At 41.6% G+C, this 18067-nt stretch overlaps 1 protein-coding gene across 1 annotated transcript in view; it reads left to right on the plus strand.

Moving 5' to 3' along the window:
• LOC144653853 (uncharacterized) overlaps positions 1-18067 on the plus strand; it is a 31670-nt gene that overhangs the window by 6173 nt on the left and 7430 nt on the right. The gene's annotated exons all lie outside the window — the stretch shown is intronic.

An 18067-nucleotide genomic window follows, 5' to 3' on the forward strand; every position in this document is an offset into this window, starting at 1 on the left:
GTTGAGGGTTCCTGGAGCTATAATTGAGTTAAGCTTATTTAGGAATAAATTGATGTCCCAGACCAAGAGACCAGACAAAACGAATGCTATTGAAAAGTATTGCATTTTAATTATTTGCCTGTAACTAAAAAGTATTGGTAAGGGTTTTGATTCGAGTAGGGTTTTGAAGTTTTGACTAGTACGCTAGGCGCACACCATGGTGGTTGGTCACTACTGCCTAGAATGGCCAATTTGGTTGTCGTCTTTACAATACATAATGGCTTTATCTATATAAAATTTGCACTGGCCAATATTAAGCTAATTGAAAAAGTTGATCAGTACAGTAGAACATAAGCACAAAAAGGATTGCAGAAGTTAGGGCCATGATAAAACGCATTGGATATTTCTTGAATTCTGGGCGAAAAAGAAAAACCCATTTCTGTGAATGCGTTTCTTGTATATTATCCGCAAGTAACACCCTGGCAGTCGAAATAATCGAATATCCAGAAGGGTGTTCATAACTAGCTTTAAAAGAAAGTCAGTGGTTGCTTCTATTTTGAAATGAGTTAATTATAAATTGAATTTTTACCATAGGACTAGCTAGGACATTGGAGTATATGTCTGCTAGTATTATATATAGTATTGTATAATATAATGGAGCCTGCCGGCGGGAATCCAAGATTTATCAATCAAGAGAAAGCGAAAAATAAACACCTATGGGAACAGGAATATGCCGAAAGGCGAGTGTGTGAGGTTGGGAGCGTGTGTAATAATTTGAATCATGGAGTTAAATATTTATCAAGGTCTATCAATTGTTCTCATTTTGTGACTGTCAGGGTAACGAAAACTGAGAGATACAACTTTAACAAGTTCATTTTAGGTGTTTTTTTTTCTCAACAAAACTATTGTCTTTTTCCGTTTCCGTTTAATATTACAACACATCAGTTCACGGGGGTTTTATATCCGCTTTTTTGGCAAACATAGCGTCAAAAAATAGACATATGCATGTTGCACCATATATTGTGACTCATATTTTCAAGGACATCAACTTAATCTGTATAACACAATTTTAGTCTCTGCAGTTTGCATCGAAATTTAGTATCAATTGTTGCTCAAACAATTTACGTCATATGTTGACGCAAAAGTTGTCTACTGATTGGATATCGAAAGCTAATTAAGCAGTCTGTGGACGATGCTGACTTCAATTTCAGCTTTTTAACGAGTCGTCCTAGGGTCTTCATTTGTTAATATTTCTAAGATTTCATCCTGTTGGTGAAGTGCTTGTGATATTTTAATGTTCATCTAGCAAATTCATTTTTCTTCACTTGACCATTATTGTAATGCCTTCGCCCCCCTGATTCGCTCGAAGATGTGTTCTTCAATTTCAGCAATTTGCAGATTCCTTCAAAGGACTGTGAGATTGTCATAAAATACAGTATTTGTTCTGTTTGTATTTTTGTTAACAAGCGCTCATGTCCCATTCTGGGTGCCAGGAAGCATTTTGGTAAATCTGCGTGAAATAGATGATGAGGAGCTGAGAGAGGCTGTGAGGGGAAAGAGAACAAATACTGAATGTATAAGAGAAAAGTTCAATCGGTCACTGCCCTTGTGCCGTTCTCACCGTTTTTCCTGTCCGATGGCCGTGATTCTCTCTCTCTTCTGTGCTGACTACGTTGTATACTAGTAGCGTGATTCCTCCTCCCCTGTCCCACCCTCCTGCGCGGGCATCGGAAAGCTCAACTTACTATATGCTGACGTGTTTTCCTAGGGGATTCCCCGGCTTGCGTGACAGTTAAATCTGGTTTTAACCAGTCAGTATTTCCCACGTATAAAGCATGATTGTTTTTAAGTTCCTTTCTTGTTGTAAATTCAAGCTATTTGACTGATTTGACTCAGTGGGCCATTTATCATTATTTACCAAATATAGTCCTGAATCATTCATCACTGACTTATTCATCACGATTGAACAGGGGGGTGAATCAAGGGTGTCAAAGAAATCATAATTTTCAAGGCCAGTACTTGTATGTCGCGCACGTGCCGCTAAAACATTTTAAATTCCGTTTATTTTGCCGTAACCATTTCCCTTCGAAACGGGATATTTAATAATATTTAAAACGGCGTTACAAGAACAAGCCGTCTAGAACTAAGAAGAACTCCCAGACTCCTGGGACTCCTCAATGGGTACGTCCGAATTTTAACGAGTACTGAGGGTACCGTTTCTTTGGCAGCCTTGATAGGTTTGCTATATATACACACATAAGCGGAGTCGTATGATTCAGACATCGACTTTTCAATAAAGCCAAGGTTAGTCATTGATGTGTTTTATCAGGGCCTGATTTTCCTAATTTCACGAAAGCCGTACGGGGCAAAGGACCCGTGCGCATTAGGCTCCCTCAATCTCTTGACAAGGGTAACCATTCCAGCCATGTTTAATTACGCAATCACAAGCTGGTGTGACGAACACCTATAAATAGCGTTGTTTCTTGACACTAGAATGTGTACGTTCTTTGCATTCCTACCCGCATTGTCTACTGGAAAAGCGCACTCTCATGCATTAAACGTAGACAGAATGTGTCAGCCTCCTACGCAGACATTCCTGTGGCCCACGTGGGTTGTCACGGGACGAGCTTAACCAATTGAAGTAAGTTTGCGGCCAATAGGGATTTGCTTAATGTCAAGGGGGGAATCCCCGAATAAGTACCAATTTGACACGTACAGTGTGTGTCTTCAGATGAAGCCTAACGAAGCACATTTTCAGTTATCGACATCCAAGGCGGAATCAGCTGCTCTTTTTTAAGGGTAAGTTCTGGCTTTACAAATTTACTGTCATGCTTTTGTGTAAGATAGTGCTTCGCATGGATACTCTGTTACGTTTTTGAGTCGAATTTAAACGATTCTGTTAAACGGATGACATTTTGTAAAGCTTCACCATGTACCATGTGGCCCTTCCGATTGAATCTCTATTAATTGATACTGGAAAGCAATCCAGTACAGCATCTTCGAGGTATACTCAGCTCATGGTAGTATCTATTTCTCTCCAAAGGAAATAATCCTCATTCGAAAATGGGACAACGACTGCGACACTCGGTGGATATGGCGAGACCATGCTGCTGCACAAGGGTCACGAAGAAGGGCTGTATGACTGCACTGAGTTTCGCTATACTGGTGAGTAAAAGAACCTAGTGTCTTCCATTATTTTCAAAGGAATCTAATTATATAATTAAATACTACAAATTGTTTTTCATCTTTGCCTAAAAATCGTATTTCAAGGGGGTAGTGTGCAATTGAACTGTGATGATGCGGCAATTAGCGAAATTGTGCCGAGTCATGGTATTCAGAGCCGAGCTTCTTAAAATTACGATTCTTTGTGCTCGCTTGTTACGGTAAATACGATTTTAAATTTGAACAAGAAGAGGACCGAAGAGGTGTTTGTTTGCTCAAATGTTCGACATTCTTTCGACTAACACACTTAAAATGTTGAAATTTTTGTAGCCACATTTCTCCCTTACACAAGCGTGTTGCACCCGGTTGTTGCACTGGCTTGGGTTTTGAGCATTCATCGAAAAGGTTCAACGCTGTTGCATTCAGTGCAGTGTCTAATCTAAATACGTTTTCTTTTGATGTCAGATCTACGCAGACTGTAACATAAAATTTTCTCATTTTCTTTTGTATGCAAATCACCAGACACAGTCTGTAGACTTTCGCTTTTCAAAACTTCACACGAATGATGACCTTTTGTTGTTCAGTTTAGTCATGATTAATTGATATTTTTTGTTCATAATATTTGATTTATAATTTAATGTGGTCAGATACTTGGCGTTGTGATTCGTAGTAATTGTATTCAACAGTAAAAGGGCAGAGCGGTGGACGTACACAATTGTATCGTATTAGAAATAAAAAGAAGAAAAAGTGCTCTGAATGAAACACAAGATCACATCACGGACTGATCGGCTATGAGTCGAGATAAAAGAAAATACACTTTTGCTGCCTCGATATCGAGTGTTGATTCTGCCATAAAGTATGTATTTTTGCTAACACGAGCGACATTTTCATGTGAAGCGACTTATCTATAGTTGACTCTATAAATTTGGGGCAAAAACAACGAGGTCCAACGAGGGACGAGTCGTAACGTATAACGCAACGAAGAGCTAAATCTTATTATGACGTCATCCAAAATAAACGTCGATGACTAAATGCAAAGAGAATGTAGCTAGCGAGCGGCTGTCAAGATCACCGCTGATAAGGACGCTATAAATAACATTTCGGTAAAACTTGCTCGCCAAACTACGTATAACAGAATAAACACCTCGTCACAGACGCGAGACGGAATAAAATGCAGTGTAACCCAATTTCTCGAACTCTAGAGAAATGAAAATTCAACAGTGTAATCGGTAGGAAGTGGTGGAACGGGAGAAATTCAAGAGTCAACGACACTTGGTTGTCTTGGTTCGAGTTATCGGGGGTTCAACTTTCAAGTGAAGCAAATCTAAGGACATTGCAAACTTCTTTTGGTTCGAGTTATCAGAAAGTTTGAGAAATCGAGGGTTCGAAAAATCCGGATTCCATAGAAATAAAAAGCCATTGCGTGATAGTTTAAGATGCATCACCTTTCAGTCGACCTCAAAAATGGCGCACAGTCCCGAAAAAAAATTGGAATAGAATATCGAGATTGTTTCCCTTAGCTCTATCTTTGTTGACGAACATTCAGTTGTTTTAATTTTGTTCACCAAAAACGTACTTTGATTGATTGGTTCTAGTTAACTCCAGTTAAATATTATTTTTGTGACGAAATGATACAATTGACCTGGCAACAAAACAACAACAAAAATGTTTTTCTCTCATCAGGTTTGTCACGTTGGCGCGAAATTCCCCTGTAAACCAGATCAGATACATTGGAATACTACAGGGGGAAGAAGACCGAAATGCTTGGACTGTCCCGATTGTCCCGCGGGATCACAGCCTTCAGTCCCTTGTGGGACTTCAGTTAAAAACTGGACAGACATTCACTGCGTTCCGTGCGACCTTGGTAAAACGTTCTCTGACAAGTACGACAAAGCTCAGTGCATGGCTTGTACTGTGTGCTCTGCAGGGAAAGCAATCATAAAAAACTGCACGCTCTCCTCAAACAGTGAGTGTGATGACAAATGCAAACAAGGCTATTACTCTGTGCCATTCATTTTTGGATGTTTTCAATGTTCGCAGTGTTGCCAAGATGGTAAAGACGAGCACCCAGCGGAATGCACGCATCATGAAAAGAAATGTAACGTTCGCTCCACGCCATGTGCTAATGTCGCTACTACGAATGTGCCAACAACGATGCTCGTTTTAAAGACTTCTGCCTCCTTACAAACAACCAGTCATCCATTGCCGTCACAAAGCGAGATGACAACTCGATCGATAGAAGAAGTGGAAAAACCTACATCTGCAGTGCTTCCTGGTTACTCGGTTAAGCCTACCTTGTCTGAGAATGACCCGGCCGATTCAAACGCCTTAAAGGCAACAGAGTCTGCAAAAGGAGGCAACGGAAACGAAACAATGGAGACTGTGTCAGTTGTCTTTGGTGTATTGGGAATTGTATGTCTGCTCGGTTTCATTGTATTAGCCATCAAACGGCAACTTAACAACTGTGGCTATTTCGTAAGATTTTGCAACAATGCGAATTCAAATAACGAAGATCTTGAGAGAATGGAACTACAACTTAACCGGGTTACCTCAGCCTCCCAAGAGCGACTTAATCCAGGTGGGTCATTATTTCAATTAGTTTAAACATGGTCAGAGACTTTTATAGATATCTGTTTTTTTTTTTCAGACAGGAATTAAGTTTATTTCAGGATATTGATAAATTAAGGAACGGACTGGAACCCATTATTTGTTTTGTTATCCCATGAGATGTCGGCGCCTCTTTAAACTGGCATAAAGGATTTACTAGTTAAAAGGACGGTGCCTCCTTTTGTTACTGCGCACATGCTTTGCGCATTACGCAGCGCGACTGCAATGCAAGAATTTTTTGCTACCAAATCCAGTCAGTTATACAGTATGACCATATATTCTACCAGGAACAGCGGAAGAGTAACGTATCAGTAGCAACTAATCGCTATTTTAAAGACTTTCACAAGTAGTATTACTTTTATGTATGTAAAGGCGAGTTCTAACGAAATCTGTGTAAAAACATATGTTTTTTGTTTTTAGAAAAATGCCGAGTCAGCATTTTTGTTCCAGCTTAAAGCTTAATTATCTTCTTTTTGAATGCACACACTTGTAAAATAGGAGTTGTGGCACAAACCGTGAAAACTCGCTCGGCTCGCCCAGGCTCGCCTCGCTCCTTGTCACAATTTGTGTCCACAACTCCTATTTTACAAGTGTGCGCGGAACGCAAGACGCCTTTCTTACCCCCCTCGCGAAACGAGTTGCAAAAAAAGACGTTTAATAAGTTTTTTACGCAAAAAAATAGAGAGCTCCACCTATGTGCCACAATTATTTTTCAATTGAACAAATATTTTTCTTTAGTATATGCAACAGATGGCTGCCGCAAGATATTCGTCAGAAGTTTTGCAAGCTATGATGGAGGAAAACCTCCGTGAATTTCAAAGAAACCCCCAAAGAAATTTAACTTTTTTACTGGCCCACACCGATTTTGACGATTGGCTCCGTGTATGGAAAATGAACATACCCGAAACTGACATAAACAACAAAGATCTTTACACTTTTGCAAGAAAAAACAAAAAAAAGTTTTATGAACTTTTAGTAAGCGAAATTGATGACTTAAAAAGCTTAAAAACAAGCTTTGGACTTGAAGTAAAATTTTCGATACAAAGAAACGGAGTCACGCAACACATGGAGCACTATTTTAGAGAAAGAGAACCACACGTTTTTACAAAAAACAACAAAGACCAAATAAAAAAAAGAGTTTGACAAATTTATTGAAAGAGCAAAGGGAGAAATTGAGGCTTGGTCAGAAAGAGGATCAGGCTGGGTTATTGAAAGAATAACCAAAGCGTACGTCAACGTTGCACGCTATCAGCCATTGCGAGGTGGAACTTATTTGCCTTTGCCCCCAAAATTGGCAAACAAGAAAGCAGTTATTAACGTGCAAAACAGGGATAACCAATGTTTGAAATGGGCTTTGAGAGCTGCATTATTTCCGCCAAGAGATGGGAAAAATCCGCAAAGAACAAGCAGATACCCAGTTGACGACGGAATAAACTACAATGGAATCGATTTTCCAACGCCACTAAAGCAGATTGACAGGCTTGAGGCGCAAAACAGAGGCCTTGCAATAAATGTGTTTGGATGGGAAGACGACTGTGTGGTACCCCTCAGAAGAAGCGAAAAAGAAAAAGGAATTTCACGTATAAACCTTATGTTGATTGAGTCAGGATTAATACAGCACTACTGTTTTATAAAAAGAATAAGCGCATTGCTTTACGATCAGACTAAATCACACAACAAAAAACACTTTTGCATGTTGTGCTTGACCGGTTTTACAAGAGCAGACTTGCTTGAAAAGCACGAAAAATATTGCAATGGTGTTAAAGGCAGGCCAACAAAAATCGAAATGCCGGAAGAGGGGAAAAACACCCTTTCTTTTCAAAACTATCACAAGCAAATGAAAGTGCCTTTTGTAATTTATGCCGACTTTGAGGCATTGTTAAGAAAGATGCAAGGATGTAAACGCGAAACGCCCGAGGACCGCCAGAAGAGGAAAGATAAAGGAGAAGAACTGAAAGACTTGAAGCAAAAAAGCTACACAGAAAAGACAGAACAGCACGAAGCATGTGGATTTGCTTACACAGTTGTAAGGAGCGACGGCAAACACGAAAAACCTTACGTTTACAGGGGTGAAAACGCCGTTGAAGTGTTTTTGAACTGCCTTTTAAGTGAAGAGAAAAAAATAAGATTTGAATTGTCAAAGCAAAAACCCCTTGTGATGACTTCGGAAGACTGGGAAAAATTCAAAAATGCAACCGATTGCCACATTTGCGAAAAAACGCTGGTGAAACAAAACTTTTTGGACTCTTTGCCGGTATGGATTGGAAATAATGAGGAGCTTAATTACTTTGGACAGCTACACAAAAAATGTTATTACAGAAAGAAAGAAGCGGAGAAAAGCCTGGATACCGAGTACTACTATGAGCTAAAAAAGCTAGAAAAAGAAACACACAAAGTAGCCGCGAAAAACCAAAAAAATTGCTTAGCTTGTCAAAAGCCGCTTATCCAGCCGAACTACAAGGATGTGGTAAAGGACCATTGCCACATAACGGGCAAGTTTCGAGGGGCCGCGCACAACGTGTGTAACTTAATAATGCGAATAAAACCAAAAACAGTCCAAATACCAGTTGTATTTCACAACCTAAGGGGTTATGATGCGCACCATTTAATGCAGAAAATAGCAAAGATTTCAAAAGAGGCACAGAAAGAGGTAAAGTGTGTCGCAAACAACATGGAAAAATACATCACATTTTCACTAGGGGGTTTAAGGTTTATTGACAGCTTGAACTTTTTACCTGGGAAGCTTGAAAAACTTGTAGAAGCGACACCAAAGGAGTCATTAAATATAACAAAGGATAACTTAGAATTTGAAGAAAGCGAAGAATGTTTTGAACTTCTTTGCAAAAAGGGAATCTATCCTTACGAATACATGGGCTCATGGGAAAGATTTAGAGAAACAAGTTTGCCAGAAAAAGAAAAGTTTTACAGCAAACTTAACGACGAGCACATAACAGATAAAGAGTATGAACATGCGCAAAAAGTGTGGAAAACCTTTGGCTGCCAGACCCTGGGCGACTACCACGATTTGTACGTTAAGACAGACGTGACCCTGTTAGCCGACGTTTTTGAAAACTTCCGAAAAATTTGTCTTGAGAAGTACGGGTTGGATCCCGCGAATTATTACACGACGCCAGGCCTTTCTTGGGACGCACTCTTGAAAATGACAGGGGTGGAGCTTGAGTTACTCACAGACTACGAAATGCATCTTTTTGTCGAAAGGGGAATAAGAGGCGGAATTTCGATGGTAAGCAAGAGATATGCAAAGGCGAACAACCCTTATGTTGAGGGATTTGACCCGAGTCAGCCAAAAAAATACATAATGTATCTTGATGCAAATAACCTTTACGGGTGGGCAATGAGCAAGCCGCTTCCAAAAAGTGGTTTCAGATGGAAAAAGGTTATGCCAACAGAAAAAGAAATAACGACAAAAAAAGAGTTTGCAAAAGCTGGATGGATTTTAGAGGTGGACTTAGAATATCCGAAAGAGCTGCATGACGCCCACAACAGTTACCCATTAGCGCCAGAGAAAAAGAAAATAAGCAAAGAAATGTATTCACCTTTCCAAAAGAAAATAACAAAAAATCTTGATTTGAGCCCCCCAAACACTAAAAAACTTGTTTTAACTCTTGAAGACAAAAGCAATTATGTCGTCCATTATCGAAACTTGCAGTTTTATTTAAAACAGGGAATGAAACTCAAAAAAGTGCACAGGGTTTTAGAGTTTGAACAGGAATGTTGGATGGAGCCGTACATCCGGATGAACACAGAATTTAGAAAAAAAGCAAAAAACGACTTTGAAAAGAACTTTTACAAGCTAATGAACAACTCGGTTTTTGGAAAAACAATGGAAAACCTGAGAAACCGTGTAGACATAAGAATAGCGCGAAGCGACGAAACAAAGAAAATAAGAAAATTAGTTGCAAACCCATTGTATTCAAGGCATGTAATGTTTTCAAACGATCTAGTTGGAATAGACATGCGAAAAAGTAAGCTGTTTCTTAATAAACCGGTCTACACAGGCATGACCATCCTTGACGTAAGCAAGTTATGTATGTACGATTTTTATTACAACCACCTGAAAAAGGAGTACGGGGAGCGTTGCGAGCTTTTGTATACAGACACAGACAGCCTTTTGCTTGAGATAGAAACAGAAGACGTTTACGCGGACATGGCAAAAAACATTGACGAGTACGACACAAGCGACTACCCAAAAGAGCATTCACTTTATTCAAACAAAAACAAAAAGGTGTTGGGAAAAATGAAAGACGAGTGCGCAGTAGAAGAAGAGGACGAAGTAGAAAAAGAGGGGGAAATTAAAAAAATAAAGTATCCAGTTCTTTTCACTATTTCAGAAAGTGTCTGTCTTAGGTCAAAAATGTATTCGCTAGATTGTAAAAAAATTTGGGGATTTTCAAGTGAAAAAAAGCAAGAAAAAAATATAAAAAAAGCAAAGGGGGTAAAAAAGTGTGTGATAAAAAAGAAGATAGATCATGAAGACTACAAAGATACACTTTTTCAAAACAAGGAAAGCTTTCACGAAATGCACATGCTAAGGAGCTATGCCCACGAGATGCATTCTATAGTGGTAAACAAAAAATCGCTTTCGCCATTTGACTCAAAGCGATGGATAGAGGAAGATGGGATAAACACTTTGGCATATGGGCACTATCGGATGGGTGCGGAGCACGCGCCAAGGGCGGCAGAGAAGGGGCAAAAAAAAAAGAGCCCACCGCCTCATAAAAGGGGGTGAAAAAACTAACTAGCCGCCAAGCAAAGGTCTCTCTAGAGTGCTTTAATAAATAAAAAGCCACTCAGGAGTGCCCAAGGGGCACCGGCACGCACCCGTGTGAGAAAAGAAGGAAGTGACAGCAACGACGCAAAAAACAAGAAGACAAAACATTTTTTTTGCTGTACCGAAAAGGGGCAAGTGTTTAAATGACTCGCTGAACAATAAAAGAAGTAGCAACGCCGGCTGCAACGCCAGAAATTCCCATAAAAAAGGTTCGTATTTTTGTTGCAGGGGGCTGGGGCCCCGACATAAACAGAACGTTTATAGCTTTTCTGAGCCCAAGGGGCTCAAGCACTAAGTGCTTGGTGGTAACTGTGTATTTGGAGGAATAATAAGCAATTCTTCACGCACAAAGCCGCGCTTTGGACCATCGTGCAAGTAATAAAGCACTGGCTGATCAGGTTTAGTAACAGACCTTTCGATGCTGTAGACTTTTAATGACCAAATCGGATCTGTTGCCCTTTTTACGCCGCCTTCTAGCTCGCCAGGTTGGAAGAGATAGCGCACATTAACGAGAGAGGGGAGTTTTTTTTCTTTCAAGCCAACAGGTCTTGTATATTTTGAGGACGGTTTGGACGAAACAGCCTTTTCTTTGATTGCAGCAGCAGGTTTCTTGCCAGTAAGACTGGTAACTTCGTTGTTCAGAGCGGTAACAACTTCGGGAAGCCTTTTTACCCACGCTGTCGACCGCTGGCCAGATGGCAGGTTCATCTCGACACCGTACTGATAACCAAACAGGCGCCCTGCCAGTGTTTGATTAAAACGTTCAACAATAGCTTGATCTCTGTGGATATTAACACGCCCGCGTCTAATATAGGTTTTGTGATTTTCCATTTCTTTAGTAACAGCTCCCATGAATTCGCGACCAGGGTCAACTTGCAGCATCTGTGGCCATTTTAGTGCACTTCGCCTGTAAATTGTCTGAAAACCTTTTGCAACCTCAGTTGAATCTTTGGAGGTCAAAGGCTCGGCCTCTTTGAAACGGCTGGCAACGTCAACAACAGTCAGCGCGTATTTGTAAACTTTTCGCCCTCGCGGCAGTTTGTCGTGTGGCAGAAAAAGAAGGTCCGCCTGGTGGACCGCGTTTGGAGAAGAAACATCGAATTTTGGGCGAGGAACGTATCGTGGTGCCGGTAGGTAGATCTGCCAAAGGGCCTGCTTAACTAGCCACTTTTTTGCGGCATCTTCGGAAACCTTAGCAGCCTCGGCTAATTTTTTTATCGCAGCAATTCCCTTCCAGTAGCCCTGGGGGCTATAGTAGACTTTCGAGATTTTCTTCGAAAAGTTTTGCTCCGAAATCTTTGCATCCATGCGTATACAAGAAAAAAAAGAAACGTTTAAAGAAACCGAAAGGCAGCGTACCCAAGAGCAAGAGCGCCTGCGCCAACGAACATAAGTTCACCTTGTTTCTGCTGCTCACTTGGCTGATAGAAATCAGAGAACTTGGGTTCTTTCGGAGGAATCATTTGTTTGTCAGGATGTGCCTGGTTGTAGAGTTTGAAAGCGTAGTCTGTGTTCGTAAAGTTTTGTTTCGCTTGCTGTTTGATCTCATTGTTGGTTTCGATCCAGTCGAGAAGCTTCGTGCGGTCGCGAGAGTACTTCGCGTAAGCTGCCTGGTAAGCCTCGAGAGCTTTGTCGTGTCTTTCTTTTTCTTTCAAAGCGGCGTCATCTCCGCCACCCAAAGCTCGAGCAAGGTAGTTGCCGCCAATGAAAGCAGCAGCGTTCAAGATAGCTCCGCCAGCCATAATCGCTACGCTTGCCATTGTGTGTTTTTGTTCTTATATTATGATATTTTTTTTTAATTGGTGGGGAGAATTTTCTGGTCCTCGAGATACTGTTTAAGTGCAACGCTGCCAGCCATGACGGCTGTGAACTTTACATAGTTCATAAAACTGCTGCTTGGGTCGGATGTGAAGTTTTCTTTTACAACTTTTTTGGCAGCCCAGCCGATTCCGGCGGCGAGACCTGTAATGGTGGCGGCATCCATGAGCGTTTTCACGAGCTTGTTGTCGGACATGGCGGTTCAGTATAAAATAATAAAAAATATTCAATTGAAAAATTTTTTTGTTTATTCTTCACCGTTTTGCGAAGCAAAGTTTGCAACTTCTTCACCAGATTCAACTTCTTTTGTTTTTTTTATACCTCTTTTAAAAATTGTATCCTCATCCTTATGCATCCGAATAGCGGTTTTAACGCAAGTTTTGGTAAATTCAAACCAAAGTAATGCAATACCACCCATAGCTGCACCTTTAACAAGGCTGTCAAGAATAAAACCAAGGGACGACATTGTCGGTATAATAAATGAAAAATAAATGTTTAAAAGAAATTTTTTAATCCATCGGACGGATTCCTCTTTTTGGTTGCGGGATTCTCGATGCCGCAGGTGCCTTTGGCACTCTCTCTCTTTCTGAGTTTTCAACACTTTGCGAAAATGTGCCTTCGTTTTTCTCTGTTGTAACTTGAGAGTCAGCAGGAGCATTTCTTATTTTATTGAAAAAGGCTCTGATGTCTTCGCGTTTGACATAAGTTGTAATAATTGTAACGCTCAAACCAAGCAAAGAGATCCATTGGGTTGTGCTTAAACCGCGGAAAGCAGCCTCGGGTGTCTCTTCGGGAGCAGTTACCTTTTGCTTCGCAGCGGCAGATTTCTTTTCTTTGTCTTTTGCAATGATTGCCTGGGCATCAATCGCAGCTTTTTTCTGTGCTTCACGAGCCTGTTTTGTTTTTTCAGCTGCAAGCTTGCCAGCAGCAACTCGCTTTGGATTTTTGGCAGGCTTTGTTGCTGGAGTTGTTGAAGTAACTTGTTTCTGTTCTTCTTGAGCGATCGGAGTTTGTTCGAGCTCGGCCATTTTATAATAAAAAAAAATAATATTTAAATAGAAAATTGCTCAGCAAGATTTTTTGGTAAGCAATTGCTAAGCATTGTTCAGTAATTACTTAGCATTTTCTTAGCATTGCTCAGAAAAATCTTCAGTAGTTGGTGTTTCTTTGGTTTGCAACTTTGTCGGGACCCCTTGGGCGTCTTTGACGCGTGCTGCGCACGTCCCCGCGCCAGGCGCGGCTTCGTTTAAATCAATGTGCTTTGTTGTGATAAGCACAGCATTGGCAAGGGCAAGAAAGCGGCCGCATTTCAAAGCCAGACCGCCTGCCACAGTGGACAGCTCTTTGCTGATGATGTAGTCGTTTTTGAGTTCCTTCTGATAATCATTTACGTCCTTGATATTTACGGCCATACCAACGACTTTGGTTACAAGAAAAATAAAGCTGTCAATCAAGCTGTCGGTTGTTTTGGATCCAACGTATGTCTCATATCTCTTGAAGTACTTTTCAACTTCTTTATCTGTAAAGCGCTTCACCTGCTCGTGTGTCAGCTGCACACCGATTGCTTCTTTGGACTTGCCTGTTGAAACAAGGATTGCAAGCTGTTCACGCAAAGCAGGAATGTCAGGGCCTTGAATGAGTGCCATAGCGCTTTCTGTACTTTCTGGTTCAGCTCCTAGCAGTTCCATTACGGAAGCTAATTCTTGTTCACTTGCAGCGCCCTTGACGCTCTCGGGAGGAGAAGTTGCGAACGGGTCAGCCATTTATTACTCTAAAAAATATGTTCAATAAAAAAATTTTGTGCCGTAAGGGTGGCGATGAGAAATGACAAGATGCGAAAACTTATTTTTTTTTAGCTTTAAAATGATTTCTTTGTAATCCTCATTGGCAAGTTCGCCAGCGTAATCCTCAAAGATTGCCTTCGTGGTCTTGGCAGAGGGGGTGTAAAAGAAAACGATTGCCGCAACATTTTCGCGGAATGAGGATGTTATGCTTGTCAATTTTTGAGTTAACACCCATACGCTCAAACCTGCGTGGCGAGCAGAGAAAGCAAGATTCACCAACTCCCCTGTTCTTCCTTTTACATCTTTCGAAGCAGCACAGTCGTCGAGGATGATAAGCGTGTTCGTTCCCTCAAAAAGAAATCTTGAAAGCCTTAACAAAGATTCAACCTCGTGCTGCTCGCAAATTAAAACAAAAAATCGAAGATCTTCCTCAGCAAAGCGATAATAAGTCTTGTTGTGCGCGAACGTCGGGCAGATGAGCACGATGTAGTCAAACTTGCCTCGGAAAGGGCCACAAAGCTGATTGACCACGTATCTTGTTTTTCCTGAGTTAGTTGGTTCCACAATGAGGGCGTTGAAGGGTATATTGGCAGGATCCATCTTCGTTCGTATATTATAAAAGCACAGATTCTAACTGCCTGCCAAGTATATTCATTTGGGCGTCGCTGATTACGTAAATGTGGCAGTTCAAATTACCTGAGCCGCTTGCTTTCCTCTCTAGCTCAAGCTGGACACCGTCCTTTGTGTTCACAAGGCGCGTGCCGCTTCCGTGCATCGAGTGGTCAGCCATGGAACGCAGATCAATAAGAAGGCCAAACTTGTCTTCTGTGTAAAACTTTTGCAGAGTCATGTGCTGCGTTTTATTTTTTTCTTTCATGTAGAATCTTTTAACTTCTCCCCAAATGTCCATTCCTTCGATGCCGTTGTTGTACAGCATGTTTGGCGAGCCGTTGACAGTGATGCTTACTTTTGTAAGGTCCGGGTTAATGTACTTTTCCGAGCTCCTTGCACCTTTGTTATATTGCTCAATAAATAGGAGCAAGATACCTTTCATGGACCTCCTTTGCGGGTTGACCCTTAGATTCAGACGTGTGTCGGAGCCTTTTGCAAAAGTCGTCACTTTATCACGCTGGATGTGGTCGTAAGCGAACTCTTTGCCGCCCGAATAAGCGCTGAACGCTTCATCTGCAATTTCCTTGCTTCTTATCATCTCGTACTCTAGCTGGATGTTTGTCAACTTGTATTTTAGTTTTGTTGTATCTGAGCCTCTGACCACATGTTCGGCTGCCGCGAGCTTCAGTTCGAACACAAGATCGTTGTATAGTGCCTGAGGATAAAATGCCCCATGGTCAGTTAAAATCTGGTGATCCAGTCGGATTCGGTATTTATTACCATAGAGCTCATTCAGCTTTTTTTCTGCGTCCACACCTGAAGTTTTCTTATCGCCAGCATTTGAGCGAATTTTGTTGAGGTCCTCGCTCTGAATGCCCTCTGGCACCCTGTCGTCGCGCTCCTCCTGCGAAAGGAAAAAATCCTCAAATATTTTGTAGATGTCATAGCCCACCGTGTCCTGCACGACGGTGCCTTCGTACTTTACAACAAACTTGTCGACCAGAGCTCGGCTGACGTTGTCAACCAGAAAATTGTTGGCATGGCCTCCGCTCAAGTCGATGTTGAAGCGCAGCGCAAGCGAGCCAGGCACAATGACCTCGTTTTCGTTCAGCTTGGGCACTGAAACATACAACGTTTCCTCTGGATTGGCTTCTGTGCGGTCAAAAGTGATTCGTTTTACCGCGCGCTCGGCTTTCAGTGCGCCGAGTATTTTCTCTGTGCGTCCCGGTCGAAGGTTTTCTTGAACAGCAGCCATCTCTCGATTGGTTTTATTGTTAAATTGAAAAGTTTAATTTGAAAATATATATAAATTACGTGATGGCGGAAGGTGGTGGTGAGTTTGGATACGAGAACCCTGATTTGGACAAAGATCTTGACCACAACAGTGATAACGATGATGAAGAGGAACAAGAGGTCGACACAACCAGACCATTTCAGCCCGGGAGTGCATCCACACCCTACCATGGGGGTGAAGAAATTCAAATGCAAACGATGCAGCACGAACAGAGCGGGCTGCCAGACACATCCTACGAAGAAACACCTTTTTTGGGAAGCTTTATTCATCAAGATGACAAACCGGCAATGATTGACAGAGCTAAAGATTTTATCAAAAGAAAATTCCCCAAAGTGAACTTCGCAAAATTAGACCCAATAGGTTTTAGCAAAAAGAGTGGCAATGAAACTACAATTGTATCCTTTGGATCAAAAGGTGGCGAGACCGAAATTTTCAAAAAAGACGGAACTGGCCTTCTCAAAAAATTCACAGACAAGTTTAAAGCCCCCCTTGGGCCAGAAGCGGAATCTCTGATTGCTCAAGACAATGAAGAAATAAGAGAAAGCAGACAAAGATTAAGAGAAGCTGAAAGTCAACTACAACAGGCAGAAACAATTGCCATGCAGAAAGAAAAAGTCACCCAAGAAGTAAAAGATCTCAGAATAAGAATCGAGCGAACTCAAGCCAAGATTGATCAACTTGTGTCAAATGTTGAAAATGAATCAGAATTGCGCAGACTTGAGCAACTGAAAAAAAATCTTGAAAAGGATTTTGAAAACGCAAAAAAAAAACTTGCTGCTCTTGAAAAACAAGCAAAGCAGAAGGCAAAAGAACAAACACGAGTCGACCAACTAAGGGCAAGCCTCGCTGCCATAGAGAGCAGAAGAAACACTTTGCAAGAAAGGCTCAACGACACAAGAGCTTTGGAGGATCTAAAAGAGAAAGAAGCCGAGCTGAAGCGCCAAAACGAGGAAGATCAGGCTGTTATAGAGGATGAGAATGCCTCCACCACTGACAAACAAGCCGCTGAAGAAAGAGTTGCAGAAAGAACCGAGGAGCTCGGGCGTTTACAAACGCAGATTGCAGAAAGAGAAAGGGCGCTTCCACTTCGTGAGAGGATCAAAGAGATCTTCAAAAAATATGGCGTGACAGTAACAGCAATACTTCTTGCTGCTGGTGTCACGATTGGTTCTGTTATTGGAACCATTACAAACGCGTTGAAGGCAACCGGCAAAGCGTTGGGAAAAGGCCTAAGTGATATTGGCTCAAAGGTAGCATCAGCTCTGCCTGGTCTCATTGGCTCGATTGCGAAATTTCTTTTCAAAACCGCTGGTCAAGTAATTGGATTTCTTGCAGAGCACACCTGGCTGCTTATCCTTGCTGTGGTTGCTTTTCTTGTTGAAAAATACATCAAAAAGAGACGTTAACGCATAAGGGTGTAGAGCAAAGCTGCTGCTCCAACCGCGCCAACAGCGACAGTTGCTTTGTTTATTTCGTGTGAATCATTGGCTACGGCCTTCGTAGGTTTAGCGCTTTGCGCGTTGCTAGCTTGTGTTTCAGCAGCGCTTGCTGCAGGTGTCTGATTTTTTTTTGATGTGGCGCTCTTGTGTATAGGATTTGAAGGGTGGCTGTTTGGTGGGTTGATTTTTGATTTTCCTCCCGCCATCAGTTTAAGAGCTGCTTTTTTTGTAGCTTTATTAACCTCATCATTCACTCCTAATTTCATCCCAACAACAGCCTGCTTAAGCTGGTTATTGTAACCAACAACGCTTTCTGTGTTTATCACCATACGAGCGGGCATCAGCCAGGCACCTGGGCAGACTGCAAGGTTAAGCCGAACCTTAGCCTGGTCGATGGCGAGTTGGTATCTTTGGACCGACTTTGCCAGATCAGGTTGCCTTATAGCGTCTTCAACCAACACGAGGAACTCACTTTGCGCTTCCTTTGCACGGCCGCCTGTGCCAAGTATGCTACTTCGAACGTTCACCTGCGAACCGAGAATACAGTAGACAAAAGCCTCTATCGACTGGTTTACTCTCG

Source organism: Oculina patagonica, chromosome 5 (assembly GCF_052425735.1).
Source record: "Oculina patagonica isolate OP01 chromosome 5, crgOcupat, whole genome shotgun sequence".
In the NCBI taxonomy this organism is placed as follows: Eukaryota; Metazoa; Cnidaria; class Anthozoa; order Scleractinia; family Oculinidae; genus Oculina; species Oculina patagonica.